Raw genomic sequence first — 21,537 nt, 5'->3', positions numbered from 1 at the left:
CTAATCTACTTTTTGTGTCTGTGAATTTGTCTGTTATAGAAATTTCATGTAAGTGGAATCAGGCAATATTTATCCTTTTGTGTCTGGCTTCTTTCATGTAGCATAATGTTTACAAGGTTCATCCATGTTGTAGCATGTATCAGAACTTCATTTCTTTGTATGGCTGACTAATATGCCATTATATGCATATACTGCATTTGTTTATGCATTCATCTGCCGATGGACACTTTCGTTGTTTCTACCATTTGTGAATAATGCTGCAATGAACATTTGCCAAGTATCTGTTAGAGTCCCTATTTTCAATCCTTTGGTTTTATACCTAGAAGTGGGATTTCTGAGATATATGGTAATTGTATGTTTAACTTTTTGAGGGACTATATCTTCATTTCTGAATGATAATTTTGCTGGGTAAAGAATCTTAGGTTGAAAGGTTTTTGTCTTTCAGTACTCTAAAGATATTTTTCCTCTTACGTAGTTTCTGATGAGAATTCTATTCTTCTGTAAGAGCTATGTTTTTTTTCCTCTGGCTGTTCTTTAGATTTTTCTTTTTATCACTGGTGTAGTCAATTTCATTATGAAATGACTTGGTGTCATTTTCTTTAGGTTTATTCTGTGTAGGATTCATTGAACTTCTTGGATCTGTGGATTTAGAGCTTTCAACAAATTTGGAAATTTTCTGGCCATTTTATCTTTAAATTGGTTTTCCAAACCTCTTCTCACCCATCTTTCCTTATGGGGCATTACATATGCCAGTGTGCTAAATATTATTCCACACATAAATGGTTCTCTGTTCATTTTTAAAATTCTTTATTGTCTCTGTACTTCATGTTGGTTAGTTTCTATTACTGTTTCTTCAGATCACTGATCTTTTCTTCAGCATCTGCTTTTTTTTTTTCTTATAAATTTTATTGGGGAATATTGGGGAACTGTGTGTTTCTCCAGGGCCCATCAGCTCCAAGTAGTTATCCTTCAAACTAGTTGTGGAGGGCGCAGCTCAGTTCCAAGTCCAGTCGCCGTTTTCAGCCTTAGTTGCAGGGAGCACAGTCCACCATCCCATGTGGGAATTGAACCATCAAGCTTGTTGTTGAGAGCTCGCTCTCTAACCAACTGAACGTCTGGCCTCCCCTCTTCAGTATCTTCTTTTATCTCATCTAGTGTGCTTTCCATTTCAGATATTGTACTTTTCATATCTAGAAGTTTCATTTGGATCTTTCTATGTCATCTACTTCTCTAATTATCACGGTCATGTTTTCCTCTATCTTTTTGAATACATAGAGCAGATTTACCCTAGCTGCTTTTATGTCCTTGTTTGTTAGTTCCATCACCATTAAAATTTCTGGATCTGTTTTTATTGATTGATTTTTCTTCTGTTTTTTAAAAACAAAATTGTTCAGGTTTTATTCACCAACAGCTCCTCTCTCTTCTGCCTGCCTACTGCTGTGCCCCGTTCCTCACCCAAATTCAACAGAGGACTTCCCCAGCCTCCTTAGCTGTAACCTTCTGGGAGCAGAGGCCAGTGAACAGAGCTGGAAGACAGTAGTGTGGCTCCCCTGGGTCTACAAGTGCAGCCAGATCAGCCCTTCCTTCAGCAGGTGTTCCAGCACTTGTCTTACTCATTCTGTGTCCCAGTTAAGACTGGCTTTGATCTCACTGGTGGTCATGTAGCCATTTTTCCCTGCCAGCTGCAGCACCACAGTGTGAGACATATTGAGCTCAGCGGGAACAGAATGAATGTGGTTAAGTGCCACCCACAGAGATGATGACAAAGCCAGTGCCAGGTGCCTTTAATTACTTGATGGCCCTAATCAGGTCATCTTGGCTGACATCCTGGGCAAATTTTTCCTTCCTTTTAATACCTCCAAAGTTCTCAGACCTCCATTTGGGTGCTTCGGGGCTATGTACACTTTAATAATCTGTATGCCCAGCATCTTAAACCGAAACCCTTTTCCAGAAGTTAGTGGCGCCACATGGTAGCACGCATGTCTTGGAACTGCACCTGGAACTTGGGGTTCTTCTGGATCTCCTACTTATGCTTGTGGGCAAATTGCCCCAGATTAGCCTTAAACGTGTCCAACAGCTTTGACATCTGGATTAGCTGATCCTCAGCCAAGCCATTCCCTTGATTCTTATAGCTGGCCTTGGCGAGCTTCTGGGTGATAATACGGCTTCCATCCTGCCTTGGTGTATCCCTGCCAGTGGGCCACCCCACTGCTGCGACCCCAGATCACTGTATCTTCAGATCTGCCACTGGCCTCTTTTGATTGACCTGTTTATGGGTCGTATTTTCTTGCTTTTCTTTGATGTTTAGTATTTTTTGAGTGTATTCCAGACATTTTGAATTTTACATTGTTGGTTACCAGATTATGTTAAATTCCTTTAAATAATATTGTATTTTTTTCTGGTGTGCAGTTAAATTACTTGGAATCAGATGGATCCTTTTGAAGCTTGTGTTTAAACTTCGTTAGGGTAGATCCACACAACCTTTAATATGATTGATTCCTATGACTAAGATAATATACCATTCTGGGAATTCTACCTAATGCCCTGTGCATTACAAGGTCTTTCTAGCCTGGCTGGCAGGAACACATACTATTCCCACATCTGTAAGAAGTCCAGAGACTGTCCTGGCTATTCTTTCCCATAGTTCTTTCCTCAGCCTTGGGTAGTTTCCTCATAGTATGCATGCACGGATCAGTACTCAGACAAAGACTTGAGGGGACCACTTTGCAGATTTCCGTCATTCTTTGTGCATCTCCTTCCTCTTCAATACACTGCCCTGCAGTCTATCTACCTTGGCCTTCCTGAACTCTTATCTCTGTTTCCTCATTTCAGAGAGACTTCTGGGCCACATTTGGTTTCCCCTTCCTTGGACAGCAGCCTGGAAGCTTCCTCCAGGCAGTAAGATAGCACAATCACAGGGCTCATATTGTTTCCCTCTTCTCAGGGGTCACGGTCTGATGCTGCCTACTGTCCAATGTCTGAAAACCATTGTTTTATTTTGTTGTTATATATATTTTGTTATTTGTTTTCTAGTTATTTAAGGCAGAGGGTAAATCCAGTCCCTGTTAGTCCGTGTTGATCAGAAGTGCAAGTTCCAGCTGTGATGATAATCACAGTTCTGAGTTACTTCCTTCAGTAAGCTTCCTCTGAGTTCTTCACTGGTGAGCTGTATTGTAGACATTTAATCTGGGGGATAAAACCTCCTCATTGGATCTGAGTGAGACTACAGACAATGCAGCTAATACTGGTGATTTGAGTGCTGTGGCAGGCTACGTGGAGGTAGGGATATGACAACCACAGTGTGAAAGACACTGGTCAGCCATTTATGGAACTCTGGACTCTACAGTGATAAGAAAGCAGCTGCTCACTGTATTGCTACAATGTCCTCTAGAGTGTTGTACACACATTTCTACTCCCACTACTAGGGAATGAAAAGACATACATTCAGCTTGAGTAATATAGGTCTGTGGTGACCCTGTCAAGACAAAGTTGCAAAATATACATGTGTGATTAGATGAGGTAAGTTGTCATATAGGGATATTAGTTTTAAATCTGTTAAAAGTTTGCGATTGATAAATTTTATATAAGAAGCAGTCCCAGTACTCAAGGAACTTGTAATTTAAAAGAAGGAAAAAACCAAGTATTTATATAATCTTTTTAAGTTAAATCAAGAGAGAAACAAAGGGGTCCAATTTCTACACATTCTCATCAACATTTGTTATTATCTGTCTTTTTGATTATAGCTATCCTAGAGCAAGTGAAATGGTATCTCATTGTGGTTTTGATTTGTATTTCCCTGATGGCTAACGATGTTGAGTATTTCTTCATGTGCTTATCAGCCACTTGTATATCTTCTTTGGAGAATTGTCTGTTCGAATCCTTTGCCCATTTTTTACTGGGTTGTCTTTGTATTGTTGAGTGGTAAGAATTCTGTGTATATTTTCAATACAAATCCCTTATCAAATATATGATTTGCAAATATTTTCTTACTCAGTGGATTGTCTTTTTACTTTCTTGACAGTGCCCTTCAAAGTACAAGTTTTTAATTTGATGAAGTCTAATTTATCATTTTTTTCCTTTGGTTGCTTATGCTTTTGGTGTCATAGCTAAAAGCTTTTACCTAACCCACCATCAAAAAGTTTTACTCCTATGTTTTTTTCTAAGAGCTTTATGCATTTAGCTCTTACATTTAGGCATATGGCCTATTTTGAGTTAAGTTTTTGTTTGTATAAGTAAGGGGTCCAATTACATTTGTGTGTGTGTGGCTATCCAGATGTCCCAGAACTATTTGTTGAAAAGACTATTCTTTTCCCATTGAATTGTCTTTGGACTCTTGTCTGAAATCAATTGCCTATAAATGTATGGCTCTCAATTTTATTCCATTGATCTATATCTATCCTTAGGCCAGTACCACACTGTCTTGATTACTGTAACTTTATAATAAGTTTTAAAATTGGGAAGCATTACAGAGTTTTAAGGAGGAGAATACCATCATCAATTTATATTTTTTAAAGGTTACATTGGGGTTCCTCAAAAAGCTAGAATTACCATATAACCCAGACATTTCACTCTTATGTATAAAGTGAAAGAATAAAAGAATTGAAAATAGGGACTCAAATACTTGTATGCTAATGTTCACTGCAGCATTATTCACAATAGCCAAATGGTAAAAACAACCAAAGTGTCCATCAGCAGATGAATGGATAAAAAAATGTAGGGCCGGCCCGGTGGCTCAGGCGGTTGGAGCTCCGTGCTCCTAACTCCAAAGGCGGCCGGTTCAATTCCCACATGGGCCAGTGGGTTCTCAACCACAAGGTTGTTGGTTCAACTCCTCGACTCCCTCAAGGGATGGTGGGCTGTGCCCCTGCAACTAGCAACGGCAACTGGACCTGGAGCTGAGCTGCGCCCTCTACAACTAACACTGAAAGGACAACAACTTGACTTGGAACAATTTGACTTGGAAAAAAATCTTGGAAGTACACATTGTTCCCCAATAAAGTCCTGTTCCCCTTCCCCAATAAAATCTTAAAAGGAAGGAAGGAAGGAAGGAAGGAAGGACAGACAGAAAGAGAAAGAAATGTAGTACATGCATACAATGGAATATTAGCCATACAAAAAGTGAAGTACTAACGCGTGCTACAACATGGATGAACCTTGTAAACATGCTACGTGAAAGAAGCCAGAAACAAACAGGTAAATATTGCATGATTTCACATATATGCAATATCATAGGCAAATTCACAGAGATGGAAAGTAGATTAGAGATTAACAGGGGCTTTGGGGTGGGAGGAAGAAAAAATTATTGCTTCATGGGTACAGAGTTTCTCTTTGGGGTTATGAAAGAGGTTTGGAAATAGATGGTGATGGTTGCAGAACATTGTGAATGTAATTAATGTCACTGATTTGTACCCTTAAAATGGTTAAAATGGCAAATTTTGTGTTATATGTATTTCATCACAATTTATAAAAAAGACTGCTTGGCAGCTGTGAAGAAATCAGACTATAGGTTAAGATAAATACAGTTAAAGATGATGTTCTGTTTAATCCTTCTAGATCTACAGTATCCTTCTCTGCCTTCTCTGTGCTCCAGGAAGCCTGCCTCTGTTGACTGAACCCTCTGGCTTCTTCTGGTTGAAGAAGAAGCCAATGTGGAGCCCCGGCAAGAGGTCAGAGGGTGCAAAGAGAGTGAGATCTGGGTATTCCCCTGGCTCCTAATCTGCAGGGTTTCTATGGGTACCTATATACCCTGATGAAAAGTCACAGCTCCTGTCAGGCAGCCCTTCCCATAAAGCAATCTTTGTATTCTAGTAATGCCCCCCTCTCCCCATTTCTTCTAGGGCAATAGTGACACAGAGTGCACTTGTATTTCCCTACATCAGTTCATTAGTTTAATAGTTCCTTTATTAAGCTTTCCAAGAAGTACCCAATTTGAGTGTGCTGTTAGTTTTCTGCCTTAGATGAGGGTGGGTGTAGTGGAGAGAGCAATAGATATACCATGTTTCCCCGAAAAGAAGACCTAGCCGGACCATCAGCTCTAATGCGTCTTTTGGAGCAAAAATTAATATAAGACCCGGTCTTATATAAAACCCGGTATTATATTATATTATACCCGTTCTTATATAAGACCCAGTCTTTTATATTATATTATGTTATGTTATATTATATTATATTATATTATATTATATTATATTATATTATATTAATTATATTATATTATATTACATTATATTAAAGACCCAGTCTTATAGTAAAATAAGACCGGGTCTTATATTAATTTTTGCTCCAAAAGACGCAGTAGAGCTGATGGTCTGCCTAAGTCTTATTTTTGGGGAAACATGGTATTTGGAGGTAGAGCCTTGAGGTTTTGATTGATTGGATGGTGTGACATACATGGCCCCTGGCTCTAAGAAAAGTTTCCATAAATTGGATGAGGCCTGACACACAGTCTAGAAAAAAACCCCCACAAGATTCAGACTCATACCAAACAATTATAGTCTAGCTATAGTATCAAGTTCCAAAGTAGTTGGAATAAGCTACTCAATGTATTAATCCATCTATCTCCCTGCCTTGGGGACAGAATTGACTCTTCTCCAAGCTGTCAGATATACAGGAGGGGGTTGGTTTGTTTCCACAGAGGAATCAGAGAAGTAGGATGTCCCAAGGAAGCAGTGAAAATAGAGGTTCTTGGAAATGACACCAGGAAAACTGTCTAATCAGTTGGGTAAAGTGTCAAGATTCAGACACTGGCTTGCAATGGCTCAATCTCTCAACCAGGCAATTTGGCGATAAACAGGAACAGCAGTTTGTGGAGATACATGTATTCAGGTCTCTAGGTTAATGAAGCAACATCCTGTTACATCTATCAGCTGTCCTCCTGTACATATTCCATCCCCAAAACCATACCCAGGACAAAATAGGGGAGATTTCTCCATCACAGACCCTACACCATGTATAGCCCTATTTTTTTTTTCCTTTTGCCTCTTTTCCTCTTTTCCTTGAATACTTCTCTCCTACCCTGGCTCTTCCAGCGGCTGAAAGGCACACATCAAATCTATATTCCCTGCTAGGCAGCAGAGCAGCAGAGATTGAGGTGTTACCCACACATTTCAGGTTGTCCTGGGTCACACTGGAAACCTTTAATGTCCTGCCTGCCTAATTTCCCTTTGATTCAACACGGAGAACTCCGATTGGGGTGTAACTCCCACAACATAATCCTTAGGTCTTGGGCCCCTGGACCCATCCTCTGGAGTCTGTTAGTTGTTTCAGCCCAGCCTTTCAGATCAAGGCCCCTTGTACTGTGCCAGTACAGTAAACTTTCTTTCTTGTCACACTTTACTTCCAAAAGAAGCACTGATTCACTTAATCTTACTCCCTTCCATGCTGTAAGGTATCCAGACAACGTTTAGACGTTCACAGCTTCTAGCCAGCTGTATGATCTCAGACCCGTGACTTCTGTATGCCTCAAGTTGTTATTATTAAGTTCTTAGCCAATGCCTGGCACATGGCAAAACTCAGTGAATGTTAGTTGTTGTTGTTGTTATATTTAAAAAATAGCAATACATTCATGTAACTGGTGTGGTCCACGTCACCAAATTTGAGTCTAAAAAATGGTCACATTTTTTAAAAAATTCTGAGTCTAAATTCATTTTATATTTATACCTGTTTTATTTTATTTTTGTTATTTATTTCTTAACTAGGTATTATGTGCACCCAGAAAATATTCCAAAAAAGTAAAAAGGCCCACCACTTCTCCCAACCACCCAATTCACCTGTCCAAAGACAGCTATCACCAATTCCACCAGTCTGGGTGCCAGAGATGCTCATTGGTACTGGATTGGTCATGGATCCTAGGTCTTTTCAGCTGGCAGAGCTAGAAAATCTAATTAAAAAAATAAAAAAGATAAAACACATCATGAATTCATACTGACACTTCCCATTCAAAATCAGGCTACAGAGTTTTCACTTAACCTCATAAACCTTATGTCAATCAGTATCTCCTTTCAGCAATATAAAAAAGAAATCAGTTCTCAACAGCAATATAATTATTATTTCATTTCTTCCACAGTACACAGTCTCAGAACAACAATGATAGCAATAACTACCAACAGTATGATTACTAAAAACAGTTTGAGGGGTGGCTGGTTAGCTCAGTTGGTTAGAGCGTGGTGCTGATAGCACCAAGGTTGCTGGTTCGATCCCCGCATGGGCCACTGTGAGCTGCGCCCTCCTTAAAAAAAAAAGAAAAACAATTTGAGTTTTTTTAATCTAGTTCAATGCATCAACTCATTTAATAACGTTTCTTTTTCCCCAGTTTTATTGAGAATGTTTCATTCCGTTTTACTTTCTGTTTTGAAGGATTGCTTTTATATTTTCATGTTTTGCCAGTCTTATTGGTGTATTCATATGTAATAAGTTAACAAGTTTTAAGTATACTATGTAATGAGTTTGGACAAACATATGCAAATGTGTAACCATCACCGCAATTGAAACACTTTCCCACCCCAAAATTTCCCTATGACTCTTTGTAGTTAATCCCTCCCCCATAGTCCTTGGTCCTTGTGTACAATTCAGTGGATTTTGGTAAATTACATCATTAATTTTTAAAAATTGTGGTAAAACACATTGAGGGGCTGGCCCGGTGGCTCAGGCGGTTAGAGCTCCATGCTCCTAACTCAGAAGGCTGCCAGTTTGATTCCCACATGGGCCAGTGGGCTCTCAACCACAAGGTTGCCAGTTCGATTCCTCAAGTCCCGCAAGGGATGGTGGGCTGCGCCCCCTGCAACTAACAACTACAACTGGACCTGGAGCTGAACTGTGCCCTCCACAACTAAGATTGAAAGGACAACAACTTGACTTGGAAAAAAAGTCCTGGAAGTACACACTGTTCCCCAATAAAGTCCTGTACCCCTTCACCAATAAAAAAATCTTTTTAAAAAATTGCCATTGAACTATTAAATGCACAATTCAGTGTCATTAATTACTTCAGAATGTTGTGCAACCATTGTCACTATCTATGTCCAAAACTTTTTCATCACCCCAAACAGAAATTCTGTACCCATTAAGCAATACATTTCCATTACCACCTCTTCCGAGCTGCTTATAACCTCTAGTCTACTTTCTGTCCCTATGGATTTGCCTATTCTAGATATTTCATATAAGTGAAATCATGCAATATTTGTCCTTTTGTGTCTGGCTTCTTTCACTAAGCATATTTTCAAGGTTCATCCATATTGTAGCATGTATCAGAACTTTACTCCTTTCTATGATTGAATAATAAATTCATTGTATGTATATAACACGTTTTGCTTATCCATTCATCTGTTGATGGACACTTGGGTTGTTTTCACCTTTTGGATATTGTGAACAATGCTGCTATGAACATGGGTTTGCAAATATCTCTCTGAGACCCTGCTTTCAATTCTTTTGAGTATGTACCTAGGAGTAGAATTACTGAGTTATAAAGTAATTCAATATTTAGTTCCTTGCGGAATTGACAAACTGTTTTTCATAGCAGTGGCACCATTTACATTCCCAGCCATAATGTATAAAAGTTCCAGTTTCTCCACATCCTTGCTGCATCTAGTAGGTGTGAAATAGCATATCACTGAGGATTTTGATTTGCATTTACTTAATGACTAATGATCTTAATCATTATATCATGCACTTATTGGCCATTTGTATATCTTCTTTGGAGAAATGTCTATTCAAGTAATTTACCTATTTTTAAAATTGGGTTTTGTCCATCCCTTTACTTTTAACCTACCTGTGTTAAATATTTAAAGTAGTTTTCTTATAGACAACATACAGTTGGGTCTTGTTTCTTTTATTCACTCTGCCTTTTAATCGATGTATTTAGACTATCCACATTTAAAATGTTTATTGATAAAGTTGTATTAATACCTACCATATTTGTAATTGTTTTCTATTTGTTGCAGTTCTTTGTTTCTTTTTTATCTTCTTTTTTCTGTGTTCTTTAGTTTTAATTAAACATTTTATATGATTCCATTTTCTCTCCTCTCTTCGCATATTAATTATACTTTAAGAAATTTTTAGTGGTTGCTCTAGAGTATGTAATATATATTTACAGCTAATCTAAGTCCATTTTCAAATATACTGTGTCACTTCATGAGTAGTGAAAATACCTTATAAGTATTACAAATTCCCCTTCCTGTCCCTTATAACATTGCTGTCATTCATTTCACTTATCCATAAGCTAAAATCTCCCAATACATTGTTGCTATTATTGAACAGTTATTATTAAATCAATAAAATGAAAGATCTTATTTCATTTTATTTCTTCTTAATGCTTTTCCTTTCTTTGTGTTGATCCAAGTTTCTGACCTGCATCATTTTCCTTCTTCCAAAGAGCATCCTTTAATGTTTTTTGCAAGACAAGTCTGCTGGCAACAAATTCCCTCAGTTTTTGTCTGGAACAGTCTTTATTTCTTCTTCATTTTTAAAGGATAATTTTTCTGAATACAGAATTTTAGGTTGATGGATTTTTTTCTTTCAAAACTTAAAATATTTCACTCTAGTATCTTCTTGCATAGTTCTTGCTTGCATAGTTTCTAAAGGAAAATTCAATGTAATTCTTATCTTTGTTCCTTTGTATGTAAGGTGGTTTATTTTTTCCCTGTGGCTGCTTTCAATATTTTTTGGTCTTTTGTTTTATGTGTTTTGATATGGTATGCCCAGGTATAGAATTTTTGGCATTCACCCTGTGTGGTGTCCTCTGATCTTCCTGGATGTGTGGTTTGGTTCTGCCAATTTCTAAAAATTCCCAGTGATTATTGCTTCAAATAGTTCTTCTCCTTGCTCTTCCCCCTACCCCCTTCTGGTATTCCTGTTATGTGGATAGTACACCTTTTCTTATTTACCCACATATCCATTCTTTTTTCTTTTTGTCATTTTGGGAAGTTTCTATTAATACATCTTGAAGCTCACTGATTCTTTTCTTGGCCATGTCCCATCCACTCATGAGGGCATTAAAGGCATTCCTCATTTCTGTTATAATGTTTTTGATTTCCAGCATTTCCTTTAGATTCTTTTTTATCCCCCCTTCTTCTGCCTCCCCCCACACACACTCTGGTTCGAGCCTTGCGCTCCCCTGCCACCACTGCTGAGGCAGTCTCGCCAATCATGGGTAGGCTGCTCACAGCAGCTCTCGCTGGCTGCCAGCCACTCACGCTGTCCACCAGCCGCTCATGGCAGCCCAGCTCCAGGGAGACTTGTTGTTCACAATCTTAGCTGTAGAGGGTGCAGCTCACTGGCCCATGTGGGTATCAAATCTCAACCTCAGAGTTAGAAGCTGGGCGCTCCAACCACCTGAGCCACTGGGCCTGCCCAGATTATGTCTTAATATTTCCGTCTCTCTCCTTACACTACTTACTTTTCTTGCATGTTGTTTACTTTTTCCATTCGCACCCATAGCATATTAATCAAAGTTATTTTAAATTCCTAGTCTAGTAATTCCAAAATCTGCCATATCTGAGTCTGGTTCTGAGGCTTGCTTTGTTTCTTCAGATAGTGTCTTTCTTGCCTATTAGCATGGCTTATAATTAATTTTCTGTTGAAAGCCAGACATAATGTATCAAGTAATAAGAACTGAGATAAGTAGGCCTTTCCTGTGAGGGATTTGTTTTTATTTTTGTTTTTCTTTTTCCTGTTTCTCTGGCTAGGAGTTAGGCTGTTTTTAATGTTTGCTGTAGCTGTAGGTGTTAGAAGCTTCTATTTCTTTTACTGTCCTTGTTTTAGTCTTTCCTGCTATGTTTGGGTTTCCCTAGAAATTCCTACTAAAGAGAGTGGGCATCTTGCAGCTCTCTCAGTTATAATTTACTCTTACTGTATTGGAACCCTGTTGATGTGGTGGTAATGTATTGGGGGAAGAGAAGTGTTCCATAATCGTATTATTAAAACTCAGTTTATTTATAGTGGGCCTGAGTTCCTGGGCTGTGACCTTCAGAAGAGTTTCTTATTTTTCCTCCATCCTAGAGTTGTCCAATTACCCTTTCCCTAGGTCAGATGAGGCTCTGGTAAAGTAGTTTCCTGTGAGGACAAACCTTTGTTATGGAAGATAAATAGCTCTGGTCATGTTTTAAAATGATTACTTTTTTTTTAGTGTATTTCAGAATGGTCGCATTTCCCTTTCTCTTGTCAGAAGCACAGGATTTTTTTCTCTGACCTTCACCATGAGAACCTGGTAGGATCCTAGAAGTAGAACTCATGAAAGTGTGTGGGCCTCTTACGACTTGGGCTAGTCCACATTCAGCCTTCAAGTATTTGTTAATTATTGTTTGTGTATTCCTACCAGTTCCTGGCTCCAGTGGCTTCTGCTCCCTATAAGCTGTGAACTTCTGTGTTTGCCTGTCTCTCCAGTTTGGGGGGCAGTGGTTTGCCCTTAAAATATTTATTTTAAAATAATTACATAGAAATATAAGAAAAAAATCTTTGAAAATATAATGGTAACTATAACTGAGGTGGTTTTGGCCATTTTGTATTTTCAAAAAATTCTACCTTTAGAGTTGGAAAGAAAAAAAAACCCCACAAGCTTTTCTTTTTGTTGAATAATAGGAACATGGTACATCATATAATGAAATAGTATACAGCTATCCAAAAAGATAAGGAAGCTCTAGATATACTAATATGGTATACTCCCCAAGACATATTTAAAAAGAAACTATAAAATAGTATGAAAGTGTACTACCCTTTAAGAAGATATATACAAACATACCTTTTTATGCATCGATGATATTTGAAAGGATACACAAGAAACTGGTAACTGTGGTTGCCTCTGGGAAGAAGAACTGAGGATTGGAGTGGGAGGCAGAGTTAATTTTCTTAGTTTACCTTTTATTCTTTTTTACCACTCACTTCAATTGTGTGTGTGTGTGTGTGTGTGTGTGTGTGTGTGTGTGTGTGTATTTGTAATGGGAAAAATATCATGTGTCCTTTTGATTAATTTCAGAAGACTTTCTAGGCATGGAAAGAATTGTAAAGTTTACTGTCTGTTGTGGGAATAGTGGCCCATGTTCCTGGTGGACTTGGTGGTAACAGAAGGGACAATATGGACCTTATTTTCAAAGGATTATTGCATGTTTCTACCTGTCTGGTTGCTCCCTGTGGGATTGGCTCAGGGGAATGTGTGTTCCTGAACTTCCTCAGGACTGGAGTGGCTTCCTGGGTGATGTTTTGTTTGTTGAAAGCATTTAAAGAGAAATATACTACGCACAATTGGCTGAGGAAGGGGTAGCAGGTGGGGCAAGCAGCACATAGACTAAAAGGTCTGGGTAGGAAGAGGTTAGGGAAGGAAACATATTGGGGAATAAAGGCTTTGAAAAGCTTCTGTGTGTATCAGGGAATATAGAAGACCCTGTGCATGCCCAGGGTTGGACACATGCTAGAAATGACCAGAGAAGACCCTAAGTTTTCACCGCTGGCTGACCTTCAGGCTCTGCACAAGGAGCAAGTGAAAGCTAAAGTGGGATAATTGTAAACTGCCTACATGTTGACACCAACACAGAGCTAATCTGCAAAGATTTGGAAAATATTTTTCTTTCTGTTTTCTTTCCTTTTTCTTTTCTCCAGACAATAAGATTTACAGCTAATTTCTCATAAGAAACCATGGAGGCCAGAAGTCAGTGGGATGACATATTTAAAGTGTCAAAAGAAAAAAAAAACTGTCAAAAAAGAATTCTATATCTGGCAAGACCGTCCTTCAAAAATTAAGGTGAATTCCACTGAAAAGAATTGAAAGCAGAGTCTCAAAGAGATATTTGTACACCTATATTCATAGTAGCATTATTCATAATAATTAACACATGGAAGCAACCCAAGTGTGTATGATCAGATGAATGGATAAGCAAAACATGTGTGTGTGTATAATATTATTCAGCTTTAAAGAAAGACAAAAGCTACAACATGAGTGAACCCTGAGGACATTGTGCTAAGTGAAATAAGCCAGTCAGTCACAAAAGTACTAATATTGTATGACTCCACTTATTTGCGGTTCCTAGAGTAGTCAAAATTATAGAGACAGAAAGTAGAATGGTGGCTGTCAGGAGCTGCAGGTAGGAGAGGGAATGAGGAGTTACTGTTTAATGGGCATAGAATGTCGGTTTGTGAAATGAAAAGAGTGCTGGAGATGGTTGCATAACAATATGAATATGCTTAATACCATTGAACTGTATACTCAAAAGTGGTTAAGATGTTGAATTTTAGGTTATGTGTATTTTACCACAATTAAAAAATTGGGAAAATATATTGAGTAATACACAGAACAATTATTAACATTTTAAAGCACAAATATGTAGGACTTTTATAACAGAAAAAAAAAATTATTAATGAAAAAAATAAGAGAAATTAAGGCATCCCCAGGTAAACAAAAGCTAAAGGAGTTCATTGCTAGTAGACCTGCCCTCCAAGAAATTCCTTTTAAAGGAAGTCCTTCAGACTGAAATGAAAGGACACTAGACAGGAACTAGAATCTATGCAAAGAAATAAAGAACACCAGTAATTATGCCTACATAGGTAAATACAAAATCTAGTATTATTGGTTTGTAACTCCTCTTTTTCTCCTAGGTGACTTAAAAGACAAATACGTAAGACAGTAATTATAAATCTATGTTAATGGGCACACAATGCATACAGATGTAATCTGTGACAGTAGCAGCATAAGTGAGGGTAGGACAGCTGCATAGGAGCAGAGTTTTTTGTACTATTGAAGCTAAGTTGGGTCAATTCAAACTAGAGGACTATCATTATACTAAGGTGTTATTTGTAACCCCCAGAGTAAATACTAAGGGAATAAGTTAAAAAAAGAAAGAAAGAAATTAGAAGAGAATCAGAATAGTACAAGCAGAAAAAAGTTAAACACGAAAGGGCTGTAATGGAGGGATTAAGGAATAAAAAAGATATGAGATATGTGGAAAACAAATGGCAAAATGGCAGGAATCAATTCTTCCTTATCAGTAATTACTTTAAATGTAAGTGAATTAAACTCTTCAATTGAAAGGCAAATATTGGCCAAATTGATTTTTTAAATGATCCAACTATATGCCATATACAAGTGACTCACTTTAGATCCAAAGACACAAATTGGTTGAAAGTAAAAGGGTGGAAAAAAGTATTATATGCAAATAGTAACCGAAAGAGAGCTGAGGAAGCTATACTAATATCAGACAAAATAGACTTTAAGTCCAAAAATCTTATTAGAGACAAAGAACATTATATAGCGATAAGGGTCAATCCATCAAGAGATAGAACAATTGTAAACATACACTCCACAAAATATATGAAGCAAAATGGACAGAATTAAAGAGAGAAATAGACAGTTCTACAATGATAGTTGGAGATTTCAATACCTCATTTGTAAAAATGGATAAAACAACTAAACAGAAGATCATTAAGGAAAAAGAGGACTTGGATAATGAACTAGACTTAACAGACATATACAAAATGCCCTACCCAACAATAGCAGAATGCAGATTCTCAATTGCATATGGAACCTTTTCCAGGATAGGCCATATGTTAGGCCACAAAGCAAGTTTCAATACATTTTAAAAGACTGAAATCATACAAAATATCTTCTCTGAACACAATGGAATGAAACTAGAAATCAATAACAGAAGGAAAACTGGAAAATTCACAAATATTTGGAAATTAAACAACTCTGTTAATAACCAATGGATTAAAGAAGAAATCACAAGAGAAATTAGAAAATACTTTAAGATGAATGAAAATGAAGACATGACCTACCAAATGCAGACTAAGCTCTGAGGTGAGAGAGGATGGGAGCAGAGGATGATGCTGGAGCAGAGACACAACAGAGTCACTTTAGAATACTTGAGACAAGCTAGGGAAGAGGAGACAGGGACATGGGAAAGTCTTGGAGATTTTGTATAGCCTTGTTGGTGCCTTCCAGCCAAAGACTGGAACCTTTGAAAGTATCAGGAACAGACTTGTAGTTGAATTTATTACTCGTTGCAGTGAGGGAGTACACCATGGGAACTGTGGGATGTCTCAGGAAGAGGGTTTTAGAAAGAAGCCTGTTATAAGAGTTGGGCTTTGTTGGGTGATTAGATGGGGGAAGGAAATGGAGGTTCATTGTTGACTGAGTGCTGACAGAAAACAGGACAATTCTATCTATGATTTGGTATCTCAATAAATCTTATCTACAGGGAGGACAGACTAGAGTGAGAATAAAGCTGTAATTGGTTAAGAAGCAATTGCCACTCATATAAGCTGAGAGAGGGGGACGTTTAGTATTTTGTGGGTTACACAGTGACCTTGTCTTTGTGTTTAGCTACAATTATGAAGTAGCTTTGTTTTGTCTCACTCTATCATGGCTTCTGAGTGACTTTGTCTGATGTTCATAGTCTGTGAGATTGTTTATATCTAGCAGAATAAAATGGCCCAGCGTGAGCACCAGGCCCACTTCTAACAATACCGAGGCCTAGTATTTTCCTCTCAAAGCTTTGAAATGTAGTTTAGACTCTGAAGAACCCCTGGAGAGTTTAGATTTATTTATTTTTTCTGTTCCCTAGCAACATCCTCTCCCTCTGATAACTCCTTAACCAGTGCTTTTCAACTTACAGGATGCAGCCTACTATTGGGTCATGATGAGCATTTCAAAATGTTGAAATACAATAGAATAAAAATATCAGACACGATATGGCAAGGAAATGTATGTTTGAAAAGTTTGTTTTAAACACGTGTATGTACAGAGTTACAACATAACATATATTTCTCCTTGTGTGTTTCAGTCAAAAAAGTATGAGAGCCACTTGCTTATTATACATTGATATTTCCTCGGGGGTTGTAGGCTTTTCAATCTTCTCACCTACCTCAATAGGTCTCAAACTCTAATAAGCATAAGAATGACCTGGGAAGCTTCTTAAACTTTCATTCCCAAGCCCTACCTACCTCCAGATGTGTTCAGATTCAGATGTCTGGGGTGGGCACAGGAGGTTTCATTTCTAAGCTGGAGATTACACTGCAAATGGTCCATGGACCCAACTTTGAAAAGCCCTGCGAGGCCTTCTCACTCCCTGACCAATTTCATCTGCATCCTCTACCCCGAGTGTTGAAGCCAGACTGACAGACTGAGTTCTAGACAACTGGTTATTGGATCATCTCACCTGAATGTCCCACTGGCACCTTGTATTCATAGGGCCCAAACTGAACTCATCTCTTTTTTCATCCTGCTATTCAAATATATTCCTCCTCCATTATTTCCCATTTTTGTGAGTGGATGCACTATCTATACCCCACCATCCAAACCAAATTAAAGGAGAGAGGGGAGTCAAAGATGACCCTCAGATATAAGCCTTCGGAGCGGAGCCAGCTTCCCAGGTGTGCGACCTGTGCCGCCATACAGAAGCAGCCTGCACTTGGCTTGATGTTCTGCTCCTGCCATCTTGAAATTCTTAATACGTTTTGAACAAGGACCCTTACATTTTTATTTTGCTCTGGGCCCTGCAAATTATGTAGCCAGCCCTGCCTAAGAGCCAAGCAGACTGGTAGTGACTTTAATAGAAATAGGGAACTCAGCACAAACAACAGGTCTGGGAAGGTGAGCTGGGTTTCAACACCTGAGTGACTCAAGTCAGCCAGGTGGAGAATCCAATGGGTAGCTGGAAATGTGAGCAAAAATAAAGTGAGGTCAAGAGAGAAGATAGGGAAGGTGGAGTTATCCAAAAAGAAGTAACAGGTAAAGTCATGAAAGGGAATTAGATAGCCAGGAAAGAAAGCATAGAGTGAGGAACCATTATCCCTGGATGAATCGCATTCCAGAATGTTATGACATCAATTGGAAAATATCATGAAAGAAAACTTAAAATAGTTCTAATTATTTTCTATAATTTCACCCACCCCATCAAATGATTTCACATTTTAGTGTTTCTTTTCAACTTTAATCTTTAGGGACATCATCACCTTTAGATAACCAAGGTAATGGGATACATACAGTTTTAAGTATTGTTTTTCTTTCACATTATTTTACAAGCATGGTTTCATGTTTCTTCATGTTATGGTAACTGCGTTTTATAATGTAAGTATTTAATAATTTTGTCACTGATTAGTGGGTTGTTTCCTGTTCTCTATTATGTTAAGTCCCACCGACTTAAGTATTTTAGCACATACAAATTTTCTTTTTCTTTTGGCCTATTTCACTTGAGTCTTAAATTCCTAGGTGAGGGACTGGGTCAAAGGATACCAGGTAGTTCTTGCAAAGTGTTACTTAAGTGTGCTTCTTGAAGGATTATGTCAGTTTACCTGGCCACTAGCCAGGTGTGAATGTATCTGTTTCCTAAAGCTTTGACCAGCATTGGGTATTTAAGTTTTATGTGGTTTAATAGCTGTTAATTGGGACTGTACTATATATACAGTCTTTAATTTGCATTTCCCTAATTACTAAGGAGCTGAATCTTTAAATATATATATATTTATTATATATTTATTGTATATATATATATATATATATATATATATATATATATATACAGTTTGTTTGTGTTTCCTCTTAGGTGCCTATTCAATTCAAAGCAACTGACATATTTGAGTGCCACTGTGTGCAGGTGCTGTGTGCGTCCCTCAAGGATGAATGACCTAATAAAAATGACCATTTGGAATAGGCTGGGGGAGCCAGGATATTATTGAAAAATATATGACTAATTGTACTCAATTGGTAGAATCACAATACTGGCAGGTAGTTTTGGCAAAATCCTATGGGTAGAGGACAAAGTAGGGAGGGGCTGACCCTGTCTAAATCGAATTAGGCTTTTGCAGGACAAGTGACTTTAGAGCTAAGGTCAAACAATGGGTAATTTGCACAGGTGAGAAAAAGATGTCTGGGGAGAGGGCATAATATAGAGAGAGGTAAAGGGGGTTGAAAAACCTGAAAATATGGTACTTGTGTTATGGAGTTGTGACTATTCCACTATCGCTAAAATGTGGAATGCTGGAGCTGAATTGAGGGATGATGGGACATTGGCTGGAAAGGAAGGGTCAGGGCCCACTTCAGGAATCTGACCTTAGTCCTGAAGACTTTTTTTGTTCTTAAAGAGAAATGACATGAGCTAATGTGTGTTTTCAGAAAGACCTTTCTGGCAGCTAATAAGAGGTAGATTTGGGGACACTGGAGTCTATAAAATGAGCCTCTGTGTCCTCAGCCACTTACCAAGGGTCAGAGATAGGACTGAGGATAAGATTTTTATGTAGTATGCACATTAACTGTATATGTCCTACTTAAAACTATATTCCTTTTTCATGGCTTTCCTTTTTAAAAAGGTTTAAATTGTGGTAAAATATACATAACATGAAATTGACCATCTTAACCATTTTTAAATGTACTATTCAGTAGTGTTAAGTACATTCACATTATTGTGCAACCAATCACCAGCTCATGGCTTTCCTTTTTAGTTAATTTAATTGAGTTTTATTAAAAAGAAGTTGAAATTTGTACAGATTTACTATTTTGGGTGGTAATTACTGATATTTGTTTAACACTTCACATTGTATAATGCTCTTTAACATATATGATCTCCTTTGATCCTCATAAACATTGCTGCTGAGGTGGATATTATCCCCATTTTACAGATGAGAAAGCTGAGGCCAAGAGATAAAAAGACCCAACAAGCTTGGCGTGTTTATCTTGGAGAAACAAAAAGCGTCACCCAGATTTATAGGCTGAAGATTTCATCCATTCAATCACTCATGCAACAAATATTACCTGAGTACCTACAATGTACCCAGTGTTAGGAGAATGGTGTTGAGCAAAATAGACATATTCCCTGCATTTATGGAGCTTAAGGACTATTGGGGGAAACAGGCATTAATCAAGAAATCATAAAAATAATGAAGCAATTATAAACTCTCATTGAAGGAAAGAAATACCATGTTATGAGAACCTTTTATATACAACAGGGGTACCAGACCAAGTCCAAGGGTCAGGGAACATTTCCCCCAGGAAATAACTTCTGGAGATTTCTTCTTCTCCTCTTCTACACACCCCATCCCCAAGCCTCAGCATTAAACTTCACAGGGAAAGACAATGTAAAATATCTTCATTTGAGAGAAACCCAGGACTGTGTATACATATTCTATATGCATTTGTAAATCTCCCAAAATGAATCACCCTGACATTTCCATGTCTAGTCCACAATATCCTTTCATTGACATTATCTGACTTGTATACTGACCCCAACCTTGTGAGGCAGGCAGGCAAGTATGACTATCTATGTTTTACTAATGAAGAATTTGAGTCTCAGAGAGGTTAGGCAACTTGCCTAAAATCACATGACTAGTTAATGGTGGAGCTGGGATTTGAATCCAGGTCTTGTAACACCTAGATGGTATTTTTCTTGTAATATTCATTCTTACGCTTATTCATTCATCCATCAAACATGTGCTGATCACTTTCTGAGTGTCAGGGTATGTACGATGCAATCAAGAACCACTGAAGAGTTTTAAGCAGGAAAGCAGCATGATCCAATTTAAGTTTTAGAACCCTCTTCTGAATGAGAGCACAGAAAGTGGTAGTTTTCAAAGTATGGTTTGAGACCAACTACTGGGTCAGAATCTCTGAGACTGGGGATCGGGAATCTTATGATCAGCCATGTTTGGGAATTCTTTTCTGGTTCTAATGCAATAAAGAGAAAGAAGCACTGTATTAGAGAAGGAGGTGGTACAACCAGTTAACATGACTAAGGTAGTGGCTGTAGTAACCAGGTGAGAAGTGATGAGGTACAGAGACAAAGGAATGCACTTGAGAGTCATTTAGATCACATGGACAGGACTTCTCTCTCAACCCTTCCCTGGAGAGCCACTCAGTTTCAAGGAAGTGGAGCTGGGATTCCTACCTGGCTCCTCTGGCTCCAGAGTCTGCTTGTGGGCTTTACTGCACATAGTCATTTATAACCACATCCTGATTTTAAATATTTTATATTTCTCTAAGCACTTGTTTTGCAAATCTCTGTTTTATCTCTAACTGCTGTCAAGCCTTGTATTTCTCCCTGACTTTCATAAAACCTAGGAGAGAAATAAGGGACAGACAAGTAAGGCCTTAAAAGTTTTAAAATATTTATTTCTTTGGGGCTGAGTACACAGGAAAGGAAAAAGTAGATCTGATTAGGAAAGCACAGACTAGGGGAGAGATCAGGACACCTTCTATAAACCTTAGGAAGCCTCCAGGATACCTGAAGACAATAAACCCAGAAGCCCAGAGGGTGAACCCATTTCGTCCCCAGGGTTACTGGGTGTCAGGCTGGGGCAGTTCAGGAATTCAGGAAATTTTAAAGAAACCACAACAGCCTCAACAACCACCTGCCCAAACACCAACCACTTCAACAATAAAATTCATTAAAAGTTACCGTTCTCCCACCCACAACCACAGACTTGAAAGAGGCAGATGGGACTATGGGAGGGGTTCTCTGCCGCTGCTTCCCCAGCCTTATTCATCCTCAACCCAGTCCCGCGTTTCCCGGGGTCTCAGGGAAGTGGGAAACTGACACCACTATCTCTGGGTCGAGGCACCAGAGGCTG

At 38.3% G+C, this 21,537-nt stretch overlaps 1 pseudogene; it reads right to left on the bottom strand.

The window, feature by feature from the left end:
• Positions 1-1,461: 1,461 nt before the first annotated feature.
• On the bottom strand, positions 1,462-2,224 carry LOC109443864 (vacuolar-sorting protein SNF8; annotated as a pseudogene).
• Positions 2,225-21,537: the final 19,313 nt, after the last annotated feature.

The sequence above is a fragment of the Rhinolophus sinicus genome, linkage group LG07, assembly GCF_036562045.2.
Source record: "Rhinolophus sinicus isolate RSC01 linkage group LG07, ASM3656204v1, whole genome shotgun sequence".
NCBI classification, from domain to species: domain Eukaryota; kingdom Metazoa; phylum Chordata; class Mammalia; order Chiroptera; family Rhinolophidae; genus Rhinolophus; species Rhinolophus sinicus.
This window is presented reverse-complemented; position numbering and strand designations above follow the sequence as displayed.